Raw genomic sequence first — 12,530 nt, 5'->3', positions numbered from 1 at the left:
AGAATGTATCTGATAGTGTACATCTAGTGGAAGAGTATTTTTTCAACAAAATTTTATAGGGATACCCAGTGGATAGAAATGTTACATTCTGATTTAGGCAGCACAAGGGAAAGTCCAGAGTTACCTCCACTTTCAACTCCATTCTCCCCTGCTACATCTGAGGACTGCTGAGGAAGCCCTATCAATTTTTGAAGCACTGCGGGAACACCACTGCTATAGGTTTCTGATGAGGCCTAATGAGTCACATTTTTTGGAACTTTTAAACAGTCCCCAGTTTGGTCAGAAAAGGGAACAGAGGTCTAACCCTGGAATACATGGCTCAGTGGTTGATCAGGGAAGTATTTGGGAGCAGGAAGCATTTCTGCCATCCCAGGAATCATGCCACATAGGAGGCTACTACTCATAAGGTAAACTGTAATGCAAAGTACCAGAGAGGGAGTGAAGAAATCTCTTAAGTAGGAAAGAGAGAAGTATCTGTGCTTGATATAAGCGAAGGCAAAGAGGAAGGAGAGTGGAGGAAATCAGAGCAGGGTTGGTAGTTTGATCAGCATGGAATGAAAAGGAGAAGGTTCTGACATTCCCACACTTAACAAATGTCGAACTCTTCAGCTCAGCTCTCTATGCTTCCATGGGATGGATGCCTCTGTGGTCCTCAGTTCAGCTGCTCAGTTAGTTCTCCGTATACAAATGATGGTGAGACATTCATATACAGGAAAGAGCATTCCAACCAGTGTATCTTATTTAAAATATAATCCTGCCTCTTATAATGGCACATAAATATCTTTTTTTTTCTAGCATAAGAGAAGAAAGAAATATAAACTTCTTAATCCTAGTCAGGTACCCCATCAGTGCCCTGCTACCAAACAATAACTTACTCAACCATTTATTTCATTAAGAATGGCTAGATTCATTTATTACAATTTATTGATCACTGTAATGAAGATGATGTTGATGGTGATGTTAGCTAATAATTATCAAGCCACTTATTGTATGTGTAGTACTTTACATTGATTACCTCATTTAATCCTCACAATAACCGTGAGAGACACGTATTATTATTATCTCCATGTATAGGCAAAAGAGGTTAAAAGATGTCTCCATGACATATTACCACCAAGTGCTGAAGTGTGGATTTGAATTATACCGTCCCATGAAAGCTTTACAACAATGCTGTAAGATGAGTATTATTATTCTTATTTTACAGACAAGCAAGCTGAGGTAAGCAATTTAACCAAGATCCTGCAGCTAGCTAGTAAGTGGTAGAGCAGAAAGGTAAATCTGGAATTGCCTAACTTCAAAAGCCATGTTACAGGCTACATATCAGTGTAAGTAAAATAATTTTACAGGGTAGAAGAATAGTCATCAGTTTATATTTACATCTCTGCTCTGCCACATATTAGCTAGGTAATATTTAGCATCAATTTCCTCACCTGTAAAGTGAAGACAATGATATGCATATTATACTTCAGGTTCTTGTGACAATTAATTTAAATAATGACATAATTCGAATGTTGGTGCGTTTAATGTTGTCCCAGAGGTCTCTGAGACTGTCCTCATTTCTTTTCATTCTTTTTTCTTTATTCTGCTCCTTGGCAGTTACTTCCACCTCACACTGGTCAGAATGGCCATCATCAAAAAATCTACAAACAATAAATGCTGGAGAGGGTATGGAGAAAAGGGAACCCTCCTACACTGTTGGTGGGAATGTAAACTGGTACAGCCACTATGGAGAACAGTATGGAGGTTCCTTAAAAAACTAAAAATAGAGCTACCATATGATCCAGCAATCCCACTCCTGGGCATATATCAGAAGTAAACCATAATTCGAAAGGATACATGCACCCCGATGTTCATTACAGCACTATTTACGATAGCCAGGTCATGGAAGCAACCTAAATGCCCATCGACAGAGGAATGGATAAAGAAGATGTGGTACATATATGCAATGGAATATTATTCAGCCATTAAAAGGAATGAAATAATGCCATTGGCAGTGACATGGATGGACCTAGAGATTGTCATACAGAGATGCAGTAAGTCAGAAAGAGAAATGCAAATATAGTATAATATAGCTTATATGTGGAACCCAGAAAAATGGTACTGATGAACTCATTTGCAAAGCAGAAATAGAGTCACAGATGTAGAAAACAGACTTGTGGCTACCAAGGTGGGAAGGAGGGTGTGGGATGAATTGGGAGATTGGGATTGACATATATACACTACTATATATAAAATAGATAACTAAATTATATTATTTAGAAAAAATATGCAAAGAGATCTGTAAGTTGTTCACTGTTACAGTAGTACAGACTCTCTGTCCAGGAAAAAGACTCAGTATCAATAGATGCAAATTATTTATCAATCAATAAAATATGATTAGCATTTTACTATTCATGAAATAATATGAACAATAAAAATCAAAGCCAAAAAATTCAATGCAAGATATAAAAGAGAATAAAAGAAAATATACCAAATATAGACATTGATTGTCTTTGGTTGTAAACTAAGGGTGATTTTTTTTGGCCCCTCTTCATGCTTCCCTTGTATTCTCCAAGATTTTTTATTATGAATATGCATTCTTGTAGTCATAAACAAAAACTTAATATGCTTCATTAAAAAATTATTGCAAAGGCTCAAAAAATAAACAAACAAACAAATAAATAAATAAAGACATAAAGTCTTGCTACAAACTAAGCTCTTTATAAGTATTAGCTGTCTCTCTTCCTAAAATTATTCTCCCCCCCTACTGTCCCCTACTACATATGTTAATTTACTCTCACAAGATTCCACCAAGCAGATGTGCTTGACATCTCTGCATATAATTTTAGTTTACTTCCCTGGGTCCTTCTCCAAGGCATGTAATAGCAGTTTGGAGAGCCCTGATCTTTAGAAGGGCTGCATATTATTTTTTCCAATATTCAAAAACATATGTGAATACCACAGAAAAATTATTTTCAGTACTAACAATGTTACAACATAGGAAACCACACCTGTGTACCATTAGATTAGAATGAAACTTATCAGAATCAGAATTCCTATGGATTCCTGTGACCCATTAAATAAAGGGTACTTAGATGTTTTCCTGGTTGGTATTGTATTCTCTCTGACACAACTGTCCAGTTATGCCAAGTTGCGTAGACACAACTTATCTTAATGTTTATCTCAGATGAAAATATTTGACTTTTAGCAGTCTCAGTCTGAAATAAAGCAAAAGAAAACAAGTACATACACACACACACACACACACACACACACACACACGCACATAATTTATAGGTTTAAATAAAACCCTAAAATTACTCTGAGAGCTCATAAACAAGAGTGATGAATGATCCATGAGTCATTACAGAGGTCATTTTGGCTGAACCAGGACCATGTAATTAATTTTAAGAAGAAATGGCTCTTGAACATAAAAAAATATGAGGAATAAATATTAACTGTGTGCAATCAGAGACATCTCTGAAGTATTCAGTTTGATTTAGTGTCATCCCTTATTATCTACATATAGGGCCTTAATCTCCTCAATTAAGGATTATCATTCTTCATTCAAGAATTGTATTCAACAGAAGCACTGGGGAATCATTAGCTCAATAAAATAATAGTCATGTATATGGGGCTTAATGAATAAAAGGAGATATTCATTAATCTCTTTTTGAGCATCAATTATGTGTAAGAACTGTGCTGAATCCTAGGCATACAAAAACAAACAAAGCATTACCTTCCCCCAAGAAATTTACAATCTAGTGGGAAATTCAAATGCATAAATTGATTATTACAACATATAAAGTGCTCACCTAATAGACCTAGGCACAATGGGCACCCAGACCATGTCACAGCCATCACGTGGTTGAAACATAAAACAGAGCTTGTTGCTGACAAATTTACTAGCAGAGAAGCAGCAGAACCACGTGATCCTCTAGGTTCTAGTTGTGTCGTGGGGTGGTGTGCCTAGGCCAGCCACAGTACGATAGGACAGACCGTGGGAGTCTGCCCCTGAAACACTCTTCATATTTATAAAGGGAGGGGCTCTCTAGGTGACTATGTAACAGTGGGCTATTCTATAAGGGAATGGTCTTGTTATAAAGGAGCAGCATACAAAGATTGGGCACTACATCCATCTGTTCTTCAGGGGAGTTACTCATACTTGCTGAGCCAGCAACTTGCCAAATTACAAAGGAGAAGACTATTAACCTCAAGGGCCATCTGAACTTGCTTCTTGTTCTAGAAGTGCAGAGAAAAGCATGGAGATTCAGAGAAGGCTTCCTGGAGGAGGATGTTGGTATTGAGTTTTGAAGGAGTTAGCAAAACGAGGAAGGGGAAGATCATTCTGGTAAAGAGAAGAGCAAGTAAGAAGGAATAGCAGGAAGGACACAGCATAGCATATTCCTGGAACTGCAAATGGTCCAGCGTGGTTGGATAAGAGTTAGTAGTGAAGCTACAAGGCAAGTGGATGCCAGACCAGTGCATCATGCAGTTTCTAATAGCTCAAAACAATAAGGAATTTACCTGCATTTATTCTTTCTATTTAGTCTTTACTTGCTGATGTTGGGGAAAAGGGATCACTGAATAACCAAGTAAACAAAGATGACAAATCCTGCCTCTTAAGTTTAAAAGCCACTGGTCTAGGTGTAAACAAGAAATATTCGGATGCATATGTACAGACAGAATATTCCTGTTCCTTATCTAGATAAAAACAGTTTGCTAGGGGAAAGGGAGAGGAGGGAGACCAAGTAGAGAGAAGAAACCTTCAACCCTCAAGAAGATAGGAGGAGGGTCCAGAGACAGGGAACTAAGTGGATGTAAAACAGAACTGAGAGTCCAACCTAACTATTCAGGGTTGCGGTGACCTGAATCTTTTGTTTCCATCTAATGAGAGCTGCCAATCAACAGTATCCCATCACCCACTGATTGTACAGTAGGAGTAAAGCCCTCTTGTCCCCTAAGGCTATGCTTGACTCTTCAAATAGCTCACACCTTTAAGAGAACTGCACTTTTAAGAGCTTGGGATATTATAATTTCTAGGTCTCAGTACTCCCAGAGAGATGGGGATGGTATGGAAAGGAGAGAGTTTCCAATGGTCAAAGTGGAACTAAATATGTGGTAGTGTAACAGAGAAGAACAAACCTGACTCCATATTGGATCTGTTTCTTTAGCTCTAATCCCTGTGCTCTGTTGCCTGAGCTTAGTCATGCTGGCTCTGCACTTTTGTAGAAGAATGTTGCCTAGAGCCTGAAATATATATGATACATCATTCTCAGGGCTCTGGCCTTTAAAGGTATAATAATTTTCCATTCATATAGAAATAAAAAGTTTCAAAACAGAAAATAATTGTTTTGTTGGAGGTTTATAGCATGGACGGCTGCAAGAACAAAGGATTCCTGCACAAAGAAGTTTGCAACAACCAGCTTCACTGCCTCCCCTTTTAGTGTAAAAGAAGCCTGAACTCTAACTCTGATAAAGTGGTTCTTTGGGACACGAGTCCACCATCTTCTCAGTCTGTTGGCTTTCCAGCTAAAGTCACTATTCCTTGCCCCAACACTTCATCTCTTGATTTATTGGCCTGTCGTAGGGTGACCAGTAGAGCTTGGACTCAGTAACAGTAGAATATCAGATACAGAGAATCCATGAGAGGCTGTGATAAGTTGGAAAGACTAACATGTTTATTTTCCAGAGTGAAATATCCAAAGTAAAGCAGGTATAGACAACTATAAGGAAGAACAACCATGGTATGAAATCATGACCAAAACCAATAAGACTCTAGAAATCCTTTAATACCTGTAAAAATCTGCATTGCAAAGTCCTCTTTTTATTTATTTATTAAAAACACTGAAAACAACAAGAATTTTTTCTTTAGAAGCCTACATAAATGTATTTTTAAAAAGAATTATTAATGTCAATTTCTTCTGTTATTATTTTACTATTACGTAGTATAAATATCATTAAATGAGACTCCAAATTCTGAATTATAATATTTTAACCTGTGTCTACTGCACTGACATTAGCCTTTTGGGATCAGTTTTTTTTTTTTCCTTCCTGATTATCAGAGTACTGAAAATACCTTAAAAGAAAGGAAATACAAATTTCAGGAAAAAATAGTAAAAAAAAAAAAAGCAGGAGAAAATCATATGTCATCCTACCACCACAAAGAAACTAGTTTGCACATTGTTAATCTCAGGACTTTATTCCTTCCATTTTTTTACCAAGTAATATTTTTTCATATAGTTAATATTATCCTATTAATACAAATTTTCTTTTACTCTTAACTCTATGTTATACCAAAACATTTGTACATGTTCTTGAAACCAAGAAAGAGTCTATTTTCTAAATTTGTTTTACTGGTCGTTTTAATCATATACTTGTTTCCACATCCCCAGGCAGACAGCAGGAACGGGGTGGAATTACTGGGAATGGGACCAACCCCTGGGGATGTAACAGTACTGGAAGGAAGGGACTATACGGAAGTATGCCCTAGTTAAATGAAAGGTTCTTTAGTGGGAAGCAGGCTTTTAAGAATTGTGCCTTGGATAACAAATAGAGCAGACATTTTTATTTAGTCTGGAGCTAATCTTAAGGGAGAATTAAAAGGAACATAAAGACAAAATTCCCTGTGTATGTTACCAAGTCCAAGCTCACACTGCTTGCCACATGACAGGCCAATAAATCAAGAGACGAGTTGTTGGGGCAAGGAATAGTGATTTTATTTGGAGAGCTGGCAGATTGAGAAGATGGTGGATTAGTGTCCCGAAGAACCATCTTGCCTCGGTTTGGATGCTAGTTTTTTTCATAGAACAAAGAGGGGGGAGGTGAGGAGGTAAAGTACAAAGGGGATAAATTGTTGCAAATATCTCCTGGTTCCAGCCAGACTCTGAACCTCTGTTAATTTCTTCTTTCCTGCAGCCATTCACAGGTGGGCCTGGTCAGGATGTTTTCTGTGAGCTAAACAAAGGTATTTTAGCTTAATGTTCAGGCATGGGAGGCAGGGTTCCCAGAGATGGGCCATTATGTATACTTTAAGCTATAGGTAACATCCCTTTAGTGATTAACTTGTAGCAAAAGCACTAGAATACAAAGGTTAAAGCAAAAGAAACAGATCCAATATGGAGTCAGATTTGTTCTTCCCAATACATGCGCAAGGAAAATTACCTACCTACAGCAGTGCTTTCCTAGATGTCAAAACCAATGCTGTGGTTCACACAACTGGTTCTGACTAGCTGAAGCTGATAAATGACTATGAATGTTGAGCTACCCCAGCAGACTAGATTCTCAATGAAGCTAACGGAAGACTTTTTCCTGACAAGTAAAAAATGGGACTTATTTTAACAATTAAAATTAGAGGTAGGGATTCATTTCAGTCTATCCAGAGTACTAGTTTTAATTAACTGGCATAAGTGCCATGAATGCCCCCCATATTTCAACTCTAAAATTACATTGACATTTTGCTTTTAGAGTACTACTGAGTGAATTTCTTCAGTGTGTGCTCCCTGGCAAATAAATACATTAAGCTATTGTTTTGATTTTTGAGTTTTGTTTCGTTTGCTCTGTTGTTGCTGCCGTTGTTGTTATTCTTTTTTTTTTAATATCTTTATTGAAGTATAATTGCTTTACAATGTTGTGTTAGTTTCTGCTGTACAACAAAGTGAATCAGTTATGTATATACATATATTCCCATATCCTCCCTCTTGAGCCTCCCTCTCACCCTCCCTATCCCACCCCTCTAGGTCATCACAAAGCATCTAGCTGATCTCCCTGTGTTATGCAGCAGCTTCCCACTAGCTGTTTATTTTACATTTGGTAGTGTATATATGTCAATGTTACTCTCTCACTTTGTCCCAGCTTCCTCTTCCCCTCCGTGTCCTCAAGTTCATTCTCTACATCTGCATCTTTACTCCTGCCCTGCCACTAGGTTCATCAGTACCACTTATTTAGATTCCATATATATGCGTTAGCATATGGTATTTGTTTTTCTCTTTCTGACTTACTTCCTTTTGTTATTCTTTTTTAAAATTTTTACTTATTTTTTAATTGAAGTATAACTGACTTCCAATATCATGTTAGTTTCAGGTGTACAACATAGTGACTCAATATTCTATACATTACAAAACAGTCACCATAACAAACCCAGCTACCATCTGTCACAATACAGTTATTATTATATTATTGACTATATTCTTCATGCTGTATATTACATCCCTGTGACTTATCTTATAACTCTAAATTTGTACCTTTTAATCTCCATCACCTATTTCACTCATCTCCCCATCCCCCTCCTCTCTGGTTTGTCCTCTGTATCTAGGAGTCTGTTTCTGTTTTGTTGTCCATTTGTTTTGCTTTTTAGATTCCATGTATAAGTAAGATCATATGGTATTGTTTTTCTCTGTCTGACTTTCACTAAGTATAATACTCTCTAGGTTCATCGTGTTATGACAAATGGCAAGATTTCATTCTTTTTTTATGGCTGAGTAATGTTCTGCTATATATATGTGTGTGTGTGCTTATATGTATGTGTGTATATATATATATCACATCTTATTTAGCCATTCATCTGTTGATGGACACTTACGTTGCTTCCATATCTTGGATATTGTAAATAATGCTGCAATGAACATAGGGGTGCATACAATCTTTTCAAATTAGTGTTTTTGCTTCCTTCAGAAAAATACTCAGAAGTGGGATTGCTAGATCGTATGGTAGTTCTATTTTTAATTTTTTGAGGAACCTCCATACTATTTTCCATAGTGGCTGTATCATTTTTATTCTTGTACCAACAAATCAATGAGTTGAGTGAAGTTGTGTAATGTGCACAACAGTAACTTTTCCTATTTGCTTTTTGTATTTTAAATCCATTCAAAGTGTCTCTTTTGAGTGAAATGAGAAGTCTTCTCACCTGCCCACAATATTAAGAATGACAGAAATGCTGAAAAGTTTGTCAGGTTTGTGTCTGTGATGCTTGGTAAACTGTTCTGATAGAGCATAGTGTGGGGAATACAAGGAGGGAGGAAGAACAATAGCAAAGAAAGGCTTTAAATAGACATGCAACCCACTCAGTCATTCCATTAAGCATCTCTGGAAAAGATGAAGTATTTGGTCTCTAGGGTCCCATGTATTTCCCAGCAGTGCACATTATAAACCAGTGATGCTATGAACTTCTGCCTCCTTACGTTCGTACAGAATTTATTATCTGTGTACAGATTACGTCATTATTAACATCAAGGCATTAAAAACTAATAACTCAAAATGGGAATAGACCTTGGCCAAATCATGAAGTATGCAAAATTTGTCTTCATCTCCCCTTTGCCTCAGATACCCAAAGGATGTCCTCCCCTGGGCACCACATTTGATACTATTTCCAACAGTCAACATCCCAAGCTCCAGACTCTTCTTACTCCTTCCTCTTATCAGAATTCAGTTACAGGTTTACCATTCTCCTGGACATGGCTCATTTTTGTTTTTTTTTCTAAAATGGTGGCTAATTTCTTGGTACACTGATCAAACTTTCAAGTCTAATTAAGAACAACAAAGAATGAATGCTATTAGTGACCCTTTCAACAGGAGTTTTCTAGTGCCATGGTCTTCAGAGAAATGGATGTTTGAAAGGGTATGCCCCACACAGCAAGGAGCTTAGGAGACAATTCTCAGGAGGACCCCTTCTTGGGGCTCCCAGGTCATAGCCACCAGATGACTGTTTACACCTATTGTGTAAAGCTCTTTCTTAAGGTATGATTTGAATATTTATGCTTGTGAAACACTCTGCCAGTTTGGCTCCTAACATTGTTTTTTAATTACTTTGTAGAGTTATAACTTATATATCTTTTATTCAGTGGTGGCCTGTTATTTTACTTTTTTAAATTATCATCAGTCTCATCATTATCCTAGCAAAAATAATCACTACTTCTACTTTCACAACCATGAAGACTATGTTCATGTTTTGAGTCTTCAGTATGTGTCATATGTTTGGGAAAACTGCCCTCCTGTTTCCATGAGGTGAGGAGGGAACCCTAATGAGATAACACAGTCCTCTTCTATGGGAGAAGTATGCATCTATCTGATGTTGAGATGGAAAGATTCTGACATCTTTTGGATAATGTTTCTTCATTAGATAGAGTGAAGTTGTCAGACCCCTAAATACATGTCCTCACTTGTTCTATTTCCACTTACAAAGCTCTAAGGACATTAAAGCTGCCTATGGAGACTCCATCTCCAAAAGGAATTATGAAACGTCACTGTGGTTTAACTATGGTTATCAGATTTATCAGTCATTAAGTCCCTATTTTTATTCTTTTCCAATGTCAGTTGGTTCAAAACTGTGAGGGACAACAGTAAAATTACCTCTCAAAGGCTGAAACCCTTAACACCAGGCTCTACGCTCAGAGTTTTACATGCATTATCCTGATTAACTGTTACAACAACGTTGAGAGGTAGATATTATTACTCTCATTTTACAAATGATAATGAGAATTTCAGTGGCATAAGTAGCAGGTAAGTAGGAGAGAAAGGATTCAGGTCTAGGTATATCATGTTGCTTCCTAGTCTTTATGCTTTTACCATCCAAATACTCATCCTTAAACACCTTATAGTGTAGTATCACTTGATTTTGAAATTTAGGTAAATGGAATCATGCTTTATGTATGCTGTTATGTCCGGTTTCTTTTGTATTGTTCATGAGATTTTCCCCATGCTGTTCCATATAGCTGTAGCTCATTCATTTATATATTGAATAAAATTCAATTGGCAAAATTTATTTTTTATACTTCTAATGGACTTTAGAATTGTTTACAGTTCTTTACTATTTGAATAATATTACTATGAAAATTCTTGCACATGTCCCTAGGTACACATGTGCATTTCTCTGTATTAAATCTTGCTTCACAACTAACACTTGATATTCAGTCTTCTAATTTTAGCCATTCTGGTGAATGAGTAACCGTCTGTTCTTGTGGTTTTATTTTGAATTTCCCTGATGTTTAATGAGGATGAGCACCTTTTCATGTGACATTCTTGGTTGTTTTGTTTTCCTAATTTATGAATTGCCTTTTAAATTCCCTTGCCATTTTTTTTTTTTCTACTGGATTCTACTGGGTATCTGTCTTCTTATTGATTTGTAGGAACACAACATATGATGGAAGCTTTATGTCAAGTATGTATGTTGTAAATATCTTCTACCACTGTCTGGTTTACCATTTCACTTTCTTTTGATGAAAGGAAGTTTTAAAATTTAATGTAATCAAATATATTGGTCTTTTTTTCTGTTGTTAGTATTTCTTGTGTCCTTTTTAACAAAATCTTCTCCTACCTGGTATAATGAAACTATTCCCCTATATTAACTTCTAAAAACTTCATTTTGCTGGTTTTCACATTCAAGTCTCACTTGGAATTGGTTTTTCTGGTGGTATGAAGCAGAGGTTGATTTATCTGATTCATTTTCTGTTTGCTATAGGGAAATTGTCCCAGTACAATTTATGGAAAATATCATGTTTTACTCTTTGCTCTGTAGTGTCTCCACTGTCAAGTGTTTATATGTGTGTGGGTCTTCTGGGGGTCTTCTATTCTCTTCCATTGGCTGATATTTCTAATCTGGTGCTACTTCCACACTGTAAATAAAGCTTTATTTGAACACAGCCTTGGTCACCCATTAATGTATTTTTTATGGCTTACTTTGGCACTGCAAGTGCAAAGTTGAATAGTTGAGACAGAGACAATATAGCCCAACAAAACCTACATATTCACTACCTAGCCCTTTATAGAAAAAGGTTGCTGACACTTGTTCTAACCTATACAAGAAGATTTTTCTTTAAATGAAACAACATATTAAAATTGGTAAGAAAAAAATGTAATATTATTGTCTACTCAGGAAGTCCAATTATATCAGTGAAAAGAAAAGTACTAGCATTGATGACAGAGTTCAGTAAAATACAAGATTATAGGACAACTACAAAAAAAGAAACACTTTCTTGTAGCTCATTAATTAGCTAACTAGAAAATATTATGCAAGAAAGGTACCATTCTCAAGCGTAATAAAAGTTTTAGTATCCACTAGCAATAATCTTAAAACTGTGAGGATTTTAAGTAAAATTACTACAATTTATACATTAGTGGGGATGTACTCTCATGTTTGTGATGTAAAGTCTTTCCATTAAGAAAAGTCACTCTCTTTATACAAGTCTTATTTTGTATTTTTCACAACAGCCAGGACTCCAGATGGTGTCTCTAGATGAAGTGTGCAGGAGCCCCTCTAGGTTTGGTATCATCATCTGTAATATGGGGAGAAAAAAAATCTTTCCTACTCACCTCATACAATAGCTAATGGGATAAAATGGAATATTAGATGAATTAAAAATTTAAAGTGCCAAATGAAAAAAATGATATTAGCATTTATGTTTAATTCTATGTGAAAAGGAGAATGAGAGCAATGAAATCAGAATACATGTAGAGGGTGTAAAGTGAGAAACACAAAAGGAAACTAAGGATGCAAGGTTTTAAAGTAAGATGATAGGTTAAGCTACCCAAGGTCATCTCATGTTTACTGCAGTCTT

Source organism: Balaenoptera acutorostrata, chromosome 2, assembly GCF_949987535.1.
Source record: "Balaenoptera acutorostrata chromosome 2, mBalAcu1.1, whole genome shotgun sequence".
NCBI lineage: Eukaryota > Metazoa > Chordata > Mammalia > Artiodactyla > Balaenopteridae > Balaenoptera > Balaenoptera acutorostrata.
Note: the sequence above shows the minus strand (reverse complement) of the source record.